Raw genomic sequence first — 12,586 nt, 5'->3', positions numbered from 1 at the left:
TCCTTAATTAAGTCTGAGGGACTGGGAGGATGGTGTACAAAGGTAGGAAGGGGAACATTGGAGGAGGGAAAGATAATGAGTTCCACTTTGGACATGTTGAGTTTAAGATATCTACCAGATATTTAGTTCTAGAAAGCCATTGGAGAGATGAGATTGGAGGTAAGCCGTAAAAACTTATCCAATGAAAATTTATCAAGTATTACATTTTCTTGGTATCACTTTAGTTGTTAAAAATACAAAGATAAAATAAAAGTACTTCTCCTGTCCTCTGGGAGCTTATAGTCTACCAAGAGATATAACATTCAAAAAAGAGAATGTATGTAAAAAACTTATTCAGGTGTCAGATAGTATTATTAACTTATACACTACAATTCTCCATTAGTTTTATTTTGCTTCATTTTTGCCACAAGGAATAATGCATGCTCATGTAAATGAAAGTGTAAATTACGTGATATTCAAATCATACCTAAGCCAGGATTTATGACTTAGAACATCTTTTGAGGATCCCTCATGAATGAACATGTAAGTTGAAGAGAGACAGAATATTAACAATTGACATCAAAAGACATATGTGCTAATGTCACAAACTTGGAATGAAGTTGAGAAAATGAAGTTTTAACTTCCTTCAAACTTGGAGAAATGAAGGAAGCAAATCAAGAATAATCCTAATCTCTTACACCAAATGGTAGAAATCAGTGATGAGTTGCTGAGCAAAAAAATGGTAGAGTAGGCAATGCCAGGTGGCAAGCTCTATGGGAATTTAAAGGAATGCGCCATTAGGGAAAGGTCCAGAATCTTTAAATGAAACCCTTTCTTATACTCTCTCTCCTGTATTCTCACATTATCTCAATCCCAACTTCATAATATCCTGGTGAAACTGGAAATGTGGAGTTGAAGCATTCCCACTGCAAAGATCAAACCAAGCCACCAGGGATGCATCAATCTCCAACAAAAAGAATGGAGATCCAGATGTGGGGGGGAGGGGAAATCCCTTTTTCTATAAGTGAGGTAAATTAGGGGTTTTGAGAGGAATTTTTACTAGGAGGCAAATGAAGAAGAAATCATTAAAAAAGGAATCTGTGAGCTTAGAGGGAGTTTGTATTTTTTTTTTTTAATTGAAACTTTAAGACAGCCAAATAGCTTGGTTACCTTAATGTATAAGGTTACATAGCCTCTAATAATTCCTTTCCCTGACTTCCTTTGATTTTCACTCAACCAATCAATCAGCATTTAATTATTTAGCACCTTCTATGTGTCTGACATTGTGCTAAGCACTGGAGATAACAAAAAGAACTAAAAGACAGATCTTGTTCTCCAGGAGCTTACAATCGAAAGGGGAGACAACATCCAAGCAACTATATCAAAAACAAGCTATTTTGGGGGCAGCTAGGTGCAGTGGATAGAGCACCAGCCCTGAAGTCAGGAGGACCTGAGTTCAAATCGGGTCTCAGACACTTAACACTTCCTAGCTGTGTGACCTTGGGCAAGTCACTTAATCCCAAATGCCTGGGAGAAGGAGGGGGAGCTGTTTTCCAGGATGAAAGGGAAATAATTAAAAGAGGGAAAAACTGAAATCAAAAAGGCTTGGGGAAGGCTTCCGATAGAAGATGAAATTGTAGTTAGGACTTAAAGAGAAGCCAGGAAGGTTAGTAACTAGAATGGAGGAGGGAGAGAGTGTATATAAAAACATACATACACATATACACTCTGTGTGTGTGTATGTATGTGTGTATGTGTGTGTATTCCAAGCTGAAAGATAGAATGTTTTATTCTTAAAATACCCAAGAAACCACTGTCACTGGATTGAAGAATATGTGTTAGGGAATAAGATGTCAGAAGAATGGAAGATAGGAAGAAATTATAAAAATTTATTATTATGGATTGCTTTTTCCTTTTCTTTTTCCCCAGTGGAGAAGGGTAAATTTAGGAAGGAGAGAGAAAAAAAATTAATATAAAAAAATAAATAAAATGAAGGGGCTAGACAGGATGATTGCTAAAGCCCTTCTAGTTCAAAAGGAAATCCTATAAGCACATTTATGATCCTACAGTAATGCCCTAGCTGTGTATATAACTGTAAGAGTAATATGTTCAAGACTCAAAACACATAGCTGACCAAATCATTCATATAAAAGTTTTTTTTAGCTCAGATTGGTATACACCAAGTGTCCAGATTACACTTCAGAAAAGTCTATTAAAATTCTCTTTAATCCTTCCCACCCAAGTTTGCTGCTATTTATAAACCTCCCTGAGCCTTTTCATTTGGCTGTACTTATCTGGACACATAAGGCATGCATGGCAAATTTCAAACCTATCATTTGTGGCTTCCTGCCTCCAAGATTGCCTTGGAGTGGTTCTCACGTGACTATTTCTCTAGTTAAATATTTACACACATATGGAGTACACAGGCAAGAACTCAGGATATTTCTCATGACTTAACAGCATCTGCATGTGTTTTTCATCATGACGGCATGTCAAAAACATTTGTCTACTAAGCACTTTTTAAAGGTATTTGACTAAAACATCATTTCCTCACTACATTGTTAGGTATTACAGAGAAAAAATAGAAGTGAAATTGGCCTCTTCCCATGGCCTTTCTTTTCCCTTTCCTCCCCCCTGTCTCAGAATCCTCTCTTGCCCTCAGTCATCTTTCCCCAGACTTCAGCATGGGTCATTTCTTGTGCATTGCTTTATTTTTTTATGAGTGTTTGAAAAGTTCATAATTAAAGTGAGATATCAAGAAAAGAGGAAAAAAATCCTAGTTAAATAAAAAGGGCTCCAAGAGCAATAACTGACTTCTGGTATGCAATTCCAAGATTATTGTGATTATGTCTGAGCAAAGTCCCTTCTGGTAGAAAAGTGCCTGAACTCTGTCTTATGCCTCTATGGACCTCAGGAATGACCTAGTCCTGTGAAAGGCAAAAGAATTCTTGGTTCACAGGGAATAATCATTCTTAGTGCCCTCGGATTTGGAAACCAGGCAAAACATTCTTTTTAATCCTCTCCACTTCCTGTTTAAAGAGGTCAATCATATTTTAAACAAGCATATTATTTACAAAGAGATAATAAAGCACACTACAGTCATTTGACACTTTCTTTCCCTAACCACTATTTTAAAAACTGAACTAAACCTGTCAGATTTTCAGTTTGTTCCCTTGGGAATCCTTTTGGTAATCTGGATTTCTCATCACATTTTGCTCTCCCCTGGCCTACCCCTTTCATGCTCCTTAATAATAAAGGAGAAGAAAGAAAATAAGCAATAGTAAATGAGTTAGGTAATTTGATTGTGTTTTAAAATCAATAGTGCCCCTCCAACTCAAATCCTGACCTTGCTAATGTTCTCCCACCTCCTCAAGCTTCCTGAGGCTGGGAAACTGGGTCTGGAGCCACCTGAAGCCTGAACATATAGTAGAGTGCTATATAGTCTGAGAAAAACTAGCATAGTATAGTGCTATGCCTAGCATAGGCAGCTAGGAGGTCTGGGAACCAAAAGTATCATGGCAGTCATGTCCCTTCCAGCTTCTCCTCATTATTTCCAGTCACTTGCCTGCATACTCCCAGACAACTTTACAACGTGGGAGGTGGAGGGGGAACCATTCATTGCTCATATAAAAGCTAATTGAAATTCTCCATATTATATGGCAAGAGGAAGTTATGCCCCAGAAGTTCAAGGATGCCTCCATTGTCCATCTCTATAAAGGAAAAAGGAATGGATTGTCCTGTAGTAATCACAGGAGAGTCTCTCTCTCTCTCTCTCTCTTAGTCATTGGTAGGAAGATTCTTGCCAGAGTCCTCCTTATTAGGCTGATCCACTTTAAAGCCAGGATAAAGATCATCCACTTTAAAGCCAGTGTGGTTTCAAAAGGGAACAAGGAACAGTCGATATGGCATTTGCTACCTGACAACTCCAGGAAAAATTCCAGGAGCAGAAATCTATAGACAATGTTCATTTATCTGACCAAGGTCTTTGACACTATCAGTTGTGAGGACTTGTAGAAAATTATGTCAAAATTCAGTTGCTCAGAGAAATTCATCAGTTTCATTATGGTATGCTTGCTCACTGGACAATGGGCAGTGCTCTCAAGTTTTCCCCATCACCAATGGAGTGAAATAAGGTTGTGTGCTTGCTCCTATGCTTTTTAGCATGATGTTTTCAGTCATGTTGACAAATGCATTCAATGAGGACAAACATGGAATCAAAGTCAACTACAGCACGGATGGTAAATTCTTCAATCTAAAAAGGTTACAAGCCAAAACTTAAGTGGAGTGTTGGTGCATGATTTTTTGTTTGCAGATAATCACGTATTTGATGCAGTCTCCCACACTGAGATGCAACAAATTATGGATCAGTTCTCTGCTGCTTTGTGTTAGTTTTGGCCTAACAATTAATAACAAGAAAACAGAGGTCCTCCATCAGCCAGCACTACACCATCTATATATGGAACCACCAGTTATAGCAAAAGGAGAAGTTTTGAATGCTGAATAAATTCTTTTACTTTGGCAGTATACTTTCCAAAATATACACATTAATAATGGAATTGACATGTGCATTGATTACCTAGCTCAATGTTTGGGAGACTCTGAAGGAAAGTGTGGGAGAGGAAAGTTATTAGACTGACTACCAAACTGAAGGTCTACAGAACCATTGTGCTGACCTCATTGTTTTATGCCTGTGAAACCTGGACAATATACCGGTGCCATTCCGGGAAATTGAATCGCTTCCATATGAATAGTCTTAGGAAGATTCTGCAGATCACCTGGCAGGATAAGATACTAGACAATGAGGTCCTTTCATGAACTAAACTGTCAAGCATTCCAACTTTACTGTAGGGAGCACAACTCCATCGGGCTGGCCACTTTGTTCCAATGCTAAATGAACACTTGCCAAAAAAAAAAAAAAATTATTTTATAGAGAACTCACACAGAGCAAGCTCTCACAAGGTGGTCAGAAAAAGTGATACAAGGACACTCTCAAGGTATGCTTTAAGAACTCTAGATATGAAAGACACTGGCACAGTCATGGTGCTATACTCTATAAGCAAAGTAGAATTGAGTTAACCCAGGAGAAACATGATATGTACAAGTTAGAGAAGCCTTCTCAAATGTTAACATACATTATTTGTATCCAACTTGTGGAAGCGTATTTCTAGCTCACATTGATCCAATCAGCCAGTCAGACACACTGTAACTCAACTTTAATATAGTGATATCATTTTAGTCCTCTCCAAGAACAAAGGATAATAACCAATTGTGGCAGGTGAGACTCCCAAACCACAGAGGCAATGTCAAAGTCAGCTGGCTCCTGGGCTCATCCAGGCGGCACCAGTGAAAATAGCTATGGAAAGAAGCTCAACCTAGCTGGGGCTCCTGCATGCACAATCCAATCAGCATGTCAGCTTCCTCAGAAGTTTTACTGATTACAGACAAGTTGTAAAAGAAGCAAGAAGCTCTCCATATTTCATGGCAGAAAGGTTACCATGGACATCTTCAAAGCCATATGCATATGGACATTAAATGCCAGAAAATCAGTCCGATTTTCCTATAAGGAAAAGCTGAAAATACAGCTTCAGTTGATCATTCAAGAGACACAATCAACTTCCATTTTTCCAATGAAAGCACAGTTGTAAAGGAGTGAGAGGCTGTGAAAGACCTTTAGCAGTTACTGCCCAAATTGAAGAGGAAAGCTAATAAAGAAATGGAAGAGAAAAACAATGCTACAAGATGATCCTGTTTTGTTTCAGCTTTATAAAGATCTTGTTGTAAGTCAGGTAGTCGATGTGCTGAGGAATTCTGAGTCAATTATTTAAGCACAAATACTGTGGATAGCCTTGCAGCATCCAATCCCAAGCAGGATGTGGACATTTCTGTAACATTTCTAACTGATGCCCACTCCCAAACAAATGGCTAAAATTTAACTTCTGAAATCATTGAGTCCATATATAGGAACTAATCAGCAGTAAAAATGAAATATATAGAAAACATTTCATATAACATGATAGAAAAAGAGTTCTAGACATCATTTTTTTTTCAATCCCATTATTTTCAAAAGGATCAACTTAACACAGAGGCAAAAGATCTCTTTGTAAAATGTGCCCAAATGGATGGAGAGGGTTTAAAAACAATTATATCATTAGGACAGTACTAGAGGATAAATCATTAAATGAGAGCTATGAGATTTCCACTATATCATCTACTTCCCACTCTTCAAAATCCATAAAGGAAAATAACAATGCCCCTATCCTCAAAAGAATTTACTATGATTGTGGTATGGGCCTGGAAACAAGTCTCAGGAAAAATGAAGCACAAAACTATCACAACAATGAAAATAGTAGCACAGATGGGAATTCTTCAGATTTAGAAAAAAGAAAGTTTTAGCCACTACCTAAAAGAGAAAAGTTCTAGAAATCCATTAAATATGAGATTTGGGGAGAAATAACAGCATAAAAACAATTGCATTAAGCTTAAAGGAGTCAGACAGATATTATCATGGCCCAACTCCAATTCAGTCCCTCCAATATGCAGTGAATCAGGATATTATCAGTTCTTTGCAGAGTATTAAGCAAGAAAGAAATGAAGCCAAGATGGCAGGATAAAGGCAGAAAATTGCCCAACTTCTCCCTCCAAATTGCTCCAAATTCCTTTTTTTAAAAAAATGACTCTAGACAAATTTTAGAGCACCAGAACACCCAAAAAGACAGAGGGGAACATTTTCCAGCTCAAGGCAACTTAGAAGTTTAGCATAAAAGTTCAGTAACACCAGGGTGAGAATCCAATGTGCAATCCTGGTGCAGGGCACTCCAATGCAGTCCAGCCAAGCCCCAGCTGAATCAGCAGCAGCACTGGTGGCTTCCAGACCTTTCAGCCCAGAGATACCAAAGGGGACCTTGAAGGTCAACAGAAAAAGTCTGTGGAACTAGAGTGGGAGCCCAGAATACAAATCCAGTGCATGCAGGGCTCTGGCCACTGCACAAACCCAGATCCCAGTGTCAGTGAGTCAGGATCTCTGAATCAGCGGCTGTGCTGGAGACTTCTGGACCTCTCACCCACAGATAACAGGGAGGATTATAAGGTCATTGGAGAGAGACTGTGGCAAGGAAGTGGGAGTCTGGTATGCAGTCTCAGTGCAGCCCCATCAGGAGCCCCAGTCCCAGACAGCATACTAGATCTATAGTGGGGCAGGGACACACCTAACAACTCCAGGGCAGAAAAGATTGCTTGTGGTCAGATTCCTGGAAGGATTTTTGAAAACAACTGCATAAAACCCCTGAAGTTTGGGACAATGTATCTTCTACCCTGGAAACAGAGCCCTACTTTAACTAAGAGTAATTGGCTAGAGAAAAGAGCAGAAGTTTCTGACTATTGAAAGTTATTGTGGTGACAAGGAAAATCAAAATACACATAGAAAATGTTAAAGTCAAAGCTCCTATATCCAAAGCTTCCAAGAAAATTAAGAATTGGGCTTAGGACATGGAAGAGCTCAAAAGGGGCTCTGAAAATCAAGTAAAAGAGATAGAGGAAAAATTAGGAAAAGAATTGAGAGGAGCAAAAGGAAATACAACAAGCTAATGAGGAGAATACCTTAAAAAACAAAATTGACCAATTGGGAAAGGAAATACAAAAATTCACTGAAGAAAATAATTGCTTTAAAAACAGAATTGAGCAAATGGAAGCAAGATACAATAAAGAAAAAAAAAAAGAAAAAATAGGAAAAATGTGAAATATTTCACTGGAAAAACAACTGACTTGGAAAATCGATTCAGGAAATATAATTTTTAAATTATTGGTCTACCTAAAAATCATGATTAAAAAAAAGAGCCTGGATGTCATTTTTCAAGAAATTATCAAGGAAAATTGTCCTAATATTGAAGAACCAGAAGGTAAAAGAGAAATTGAAAGAATCCACCAATCATTTTTGAAAGAGATTCCAAAATCAAATCTTTCAGGAATATTATAAACAAATTCTGGGACTCCCAAGTCAAGGAGAAAATATTGCAAGCATCCAGAAAGAGAATTCATGTATAGTGGAGCCACAGTGAGGATAACACAAGATTTAACAGCTTCTCCATTAAAAGACCAGAGAGCTTGGAATATGATATTCAGAGAGTAATAGAACCTAGGATTGCAACCAAGAATCATCTACCTAGTAAAACTGAGTATAATTTTTCAGAAGAAAAGGTTGTCATTTAATGAAACAGAAGATTTTCAAGCATTCATGATTAAAAGACCAGATCTGAATGGAAAATTTGATTTTCAACTACAGGAATCTAGAGAAGCATAAGGAGATAATCAGGAAAATGACATCATAAGGAATTTAATAAGGATTATTTGTTTACATTCCTACAAGAGAGGATGACACCTGTAACTCATTAGAACTTTCTCATTTTTATGGCAGTTAGAAGGAGGATTTATAGGCAGAGAGTGCAGATGTGAGTTGAATATGAAGGGATAATATCTTTTTTTTAAAAATGATGAAATTAAGAGATGAGAGAGGAATGAACTAAGAGAAAAGGAAAGGGAGAATGAAATGATGCAAATTATATACTATAAAAAAGAGACAAGAAAACAGTGAAGGGTAAGAGGGAAAAGAGAAGAGCAGTGAGTAAAACTTACTCTCATCACAATTGGCTCAAATAGGAAATAATATACATATTCGACAAGGGTATAGAAATCTATCTTACCCTGAGGGAAAATATAAGGGGGATAGTATATGGAAAAGGAGGGAGGGTGATAAAAGAGAGGGCATATTGGGGGAGGGAGTGCTCAGTTGTAGAATGTTTTTGAGGGGGGACAGATTGAAAGGAGAGAGAATAAATGGGGGGGAACACAATTAGTGATAGTAATTGTAAAAAAATTTTGAAGCAAGTTTCTCTGATGGAATATTATTGTTCTCTGGGAAATGATGAGGACAGTCTCAGGAAAAAAAAAAACCTGGAAAGTTCTCCAATAATAAAGTGAAATATACTGAATAGCAATAGTAATAGTAATGTTCTGGGATGATTAGCTGTAAATGACTGTTATTCTCAGTAGGACAATCATCTACAATTTCTCTGAAGGACTTATCATGAAAAATCCTACCCATACCCAAAGAAGGAACTGATTGTCTCTGAATACAGATCAAAGCAGTCTCTATCTCTCTATCTCTTTCTTTATTTTTAACTTAATTTTTCTTGAGGGTTTTTATTTTCATTAAGGTGAGAGAGCTATGTTTTCTTTCACAACTTGACTTTTATGGAAACATTTTGTATAACTTCTCGTGTGGTTTCTTAATTGTCGGTGGGAATAAGAGAGAGAACCTAAAACTCAAAAATCTTAAAAATAAATGTGTAAAAAAAATGTTTTGAATATAATGGGACAAAATATTAAATAAACAAAGTTAAATTTTTTTTTTAAATTTTAAGAGTATTAGGAAAGAAATGGAAACTTGCACACCAAACTGACTGGTTCTTTCAAATGTTATTTCAAGTAGTACCATCACAGCCTTATCCCCTGAAGCAGTACTTTTGCAGGGAGGACCACAACAAGCTATAAACTAGATGGTGCCAAATGTCATTCAGATTTCAAACATTTGTATGTGACCATAGGTGAGCTGTCAAGGCAGTTTCCCGTTAATACACCACTTCCTTTAAAAAATAAAAAAAATAAAAAGGTAATGATGATAAAGAGTAATTTGGACTGATTTCAAGTTACTAAGTTCTTCCCATTTCCAAAAGAAAAAAATTCAGTAACCATATTTAAGCACAAATTTGCCAAGTCACACAGAAGAGATGCTATAGATAGCCTAAATAAATTCCATACATGGTAGTCTCAGTGCCTCCTGAAGAAGATGAGACCTCAGATGTTGATGGCTTCAATCCTTGGGATGCTCCTTGCAACAGTTGTGGGAACACATCTGAGCAGCTCAAGCATCACCCAGAAAGGTGATCATTCTGTAATACATTACAGCCACCAGATTTGGGAGCCAACACTATTGAACTTCTACATTCTGAAGTAAGAGAAGCTGTGATTAAACTTGAAAACTGGGAGGTAAATCAAGATAGAATCAAAACAGGCTAATTTACATTATACACATACACATACACACACACACACACACACACACACATATATATGTATATACATACACAAATGTATTGTCAAAATATAGTGTTTACTGCAGTTACCCAAGAACTGCTTCTGATTTGCATTGAGTTGCTTTCAGAATTAAAAAGTAACTTTTAAAGGATGAACTGATAAAATCTGAATTTTATTTTGTTTAACCTTTTTTTAAAAATGTATGGCACAGGGTAGAAATGTTGTTTTTTGGGGGGGAGGGTTTCTTCCATTGGATCCTCACATTTTACTGGATTCTTTTTGTATTTTATTGAAACAGGTTGAAAAAAGATTTCAAGTAAAGCAGAAACTGTTGCTCTAACCATCAGGGGGCAGTTGTGGTCAGAAGTATCTTATGCTCTGTGTTTCCTACAGAAATGAAAATCAATAGAAATGTGCTTAGTGTATGGTTTGGAATCCTCAAATGACACAAGAGGAATAATTTTGCCAAAACTCTTGAAGATCTAGTAGGTACTTAATAAATGTTTACTGAATTGAAGCAAATTGAACATAAAACCTATACTTCTCTCTCTGTCATGTATATTTTGACCATTCAATTAATCACATAAATTCACAACATCCTTACAAAAAAATTTTCAGCTCTGAAACCATTACCATCTTTGTCAAAAGCAAAGAAACTGATGACTCAAAGTGATTTGGTAATTTTTTTCCAAGGTGATTAAATTATAAATTAGCTAATCATTAAGAAAATTTTAAACACCAATTATAATCTAGCAATGTATCCTGTCTGAAGCACAAATTTCTATAACCACAGGCAAGTCATATAATTTCTTTGAGCCTTAGTTTCCCTTATCTGTAAAAATGAAAAGATTAGATTGTATTCCCTCTCAGGTTTTTCCAGCTGTAGATCTATAATCTACAGAAACTCATATATGAATGAAACACTAAATAATGGTGCCTCTCTTGTACTTTATATGATGATATTCACCATGAACTGCCCTTGTAACCTCTTCCTTCCTCTGCTCAGTGGAAAGACTAAATGCTTTTTTGGTATCTACATACATCAGCTTCTACCACTATTGTTCTGGATATTCTGGACTCTTAAGAGAGTCTTTTTTGTTTTTGTTTTTTTAAACATGAAACAGAGATTAGGTTGTAAAGAATGGAAAATCAAGGTAAGCAGAGCAGTACCTGAAGAATCTGACCACATCCAATACCACCAAGGAGGAAATAACAGAACGCTTAACAATTTTTGAGTGTCAACTGTCTGGTATATACTGTGTCTTTTAAGCTTTGTTTATCAGGTTTCTCATCTCAATTTATATTCTAACTTTCTCACTTTTCTTTATCACCATCAGCAAGGTCTCAATTCCAATGGACTTAAGATAGAAAATGCCATATGCATCTGGAAAGAAAACCAGGAAGACGAATGTGGATCAAAGCATAGTCTTTTACCTTTTTGTTTGTTTACTTGCTTTTTCTTTCATGTGTTTTTTCCCTTTGATTTGATTTTTCATATTCAACATGACAAATATAGAAATATGTTTAAAAGGATTGTACATATTTAATCTATATCAAATTGCTTGCTGTCTTGGGGAAGGGAGAGGTAAGAGGGAAGGAGAAAAATTTGGATCACAAAGTCTTACAAACATTAATTTGATGGTCAAAGGATATGAACAAATAATTTTCAGATGAAATTAAAACCATTTTAATTATATAAAAACACTCTAAATCACTACTGATCAGAGAAATATAAATTAAGACAACTTTGAGGTACTACTAGACACCTCTCAGATTGGCTAAGATGACAGAAAAAGATAATGATGAATGTTGTGGAGGGCAGGGAAATGTGGGAAAATTGGGATACTAATTTATTGTTGGAGTTGTGAACTGATCAAATCATTCTGGAGAGCAATATAGAACTACGCCTAAAGGCATACCCTTTGATCCTGCAGTGTGTCTACTAGTTCTATATCACAAAGAGATCTGAAAGGAGGGAAAAGGACCCACATGTGCAAAAATGTTTGTAGTGGCTCTTTTTGTAATAGCAAGGAACTAGAAGCTGAATGAATGCCCCTCAGTTAGAGAATGGCTGAATAAGTAATGGTATATGAATGTTATGGAATATTGTTGTTCTATAAGAAACGATCAGCAGGATGATTTCAGAGAGTCCTGGAGAGACTTACATGAATTGATGCTGAGAACATTGTACACAACAACAAGAAGATTATGTGATGATCAACAGGGATGGATATAATTCTCTTCAACAGTGAGATGATTCATGGCAGTTCCAATGGTCTTGTGATGAAAGGAGCCATCTGCTCCCAGTATTGTGGAGACTGAATATGGATCACAACATAGTATTTTCACTTTTTTGTTGTTTGCTTGCTTTTTATTTTCTTTCTCATTTTTTCCTTTTTAATCCGATTTTTCTTGTGCAACATGATAATTTTGGACATATGTACAGAAGAATTGTACATGTTTAGCATATATTGGATTACTTGCCATCTAGAGGGGGTGTGAGAGGGAAAAGGGAGAA

The 12,586-nt window shown here is 36.5% G+C and overlaps 1 protein-coding gene and 1 pseudogene across 2 annotated transcripts in view; one reads left to right on the top strand and one right to left on the bottom strand.

Moving 5' to 3' along the window:
- Positions 1-12,586, bottom strand: part of IPCEF1 (interaction protein for cytohesin exchange factors 1) — a 203,894-nt gene that overhangs the window by 151,916 nt on the left and 39,392 nt on the right. The gene's annotated exons all lie outside the window — the stretch shown is intronic.
- LOC105750495 lies at positions 5,128-7,134 on the top strand (annotated as a pseudogene).

The sequence above is a fragment of the Sarcophilus harrisii genome, chromosome 4, assembly GCF_902635505.1.
Source record: "Sarcophilus harrisii chromosome 4, mSarHar1.11, whole genome shotgun sequence".
Classification (NCBI taxonomy): domain Eukaryota; kingdom Metazoa; phylum Chordata; class Mammalia; order Dasyuromorphia; family Dasyuridae; genus Sarcophilus; species Sarcophilus harrisii.
Note: the sequence above shows the minus strand (reverse complement) of the source record. Positions and strands in the feature narration are given on the sequence as shown.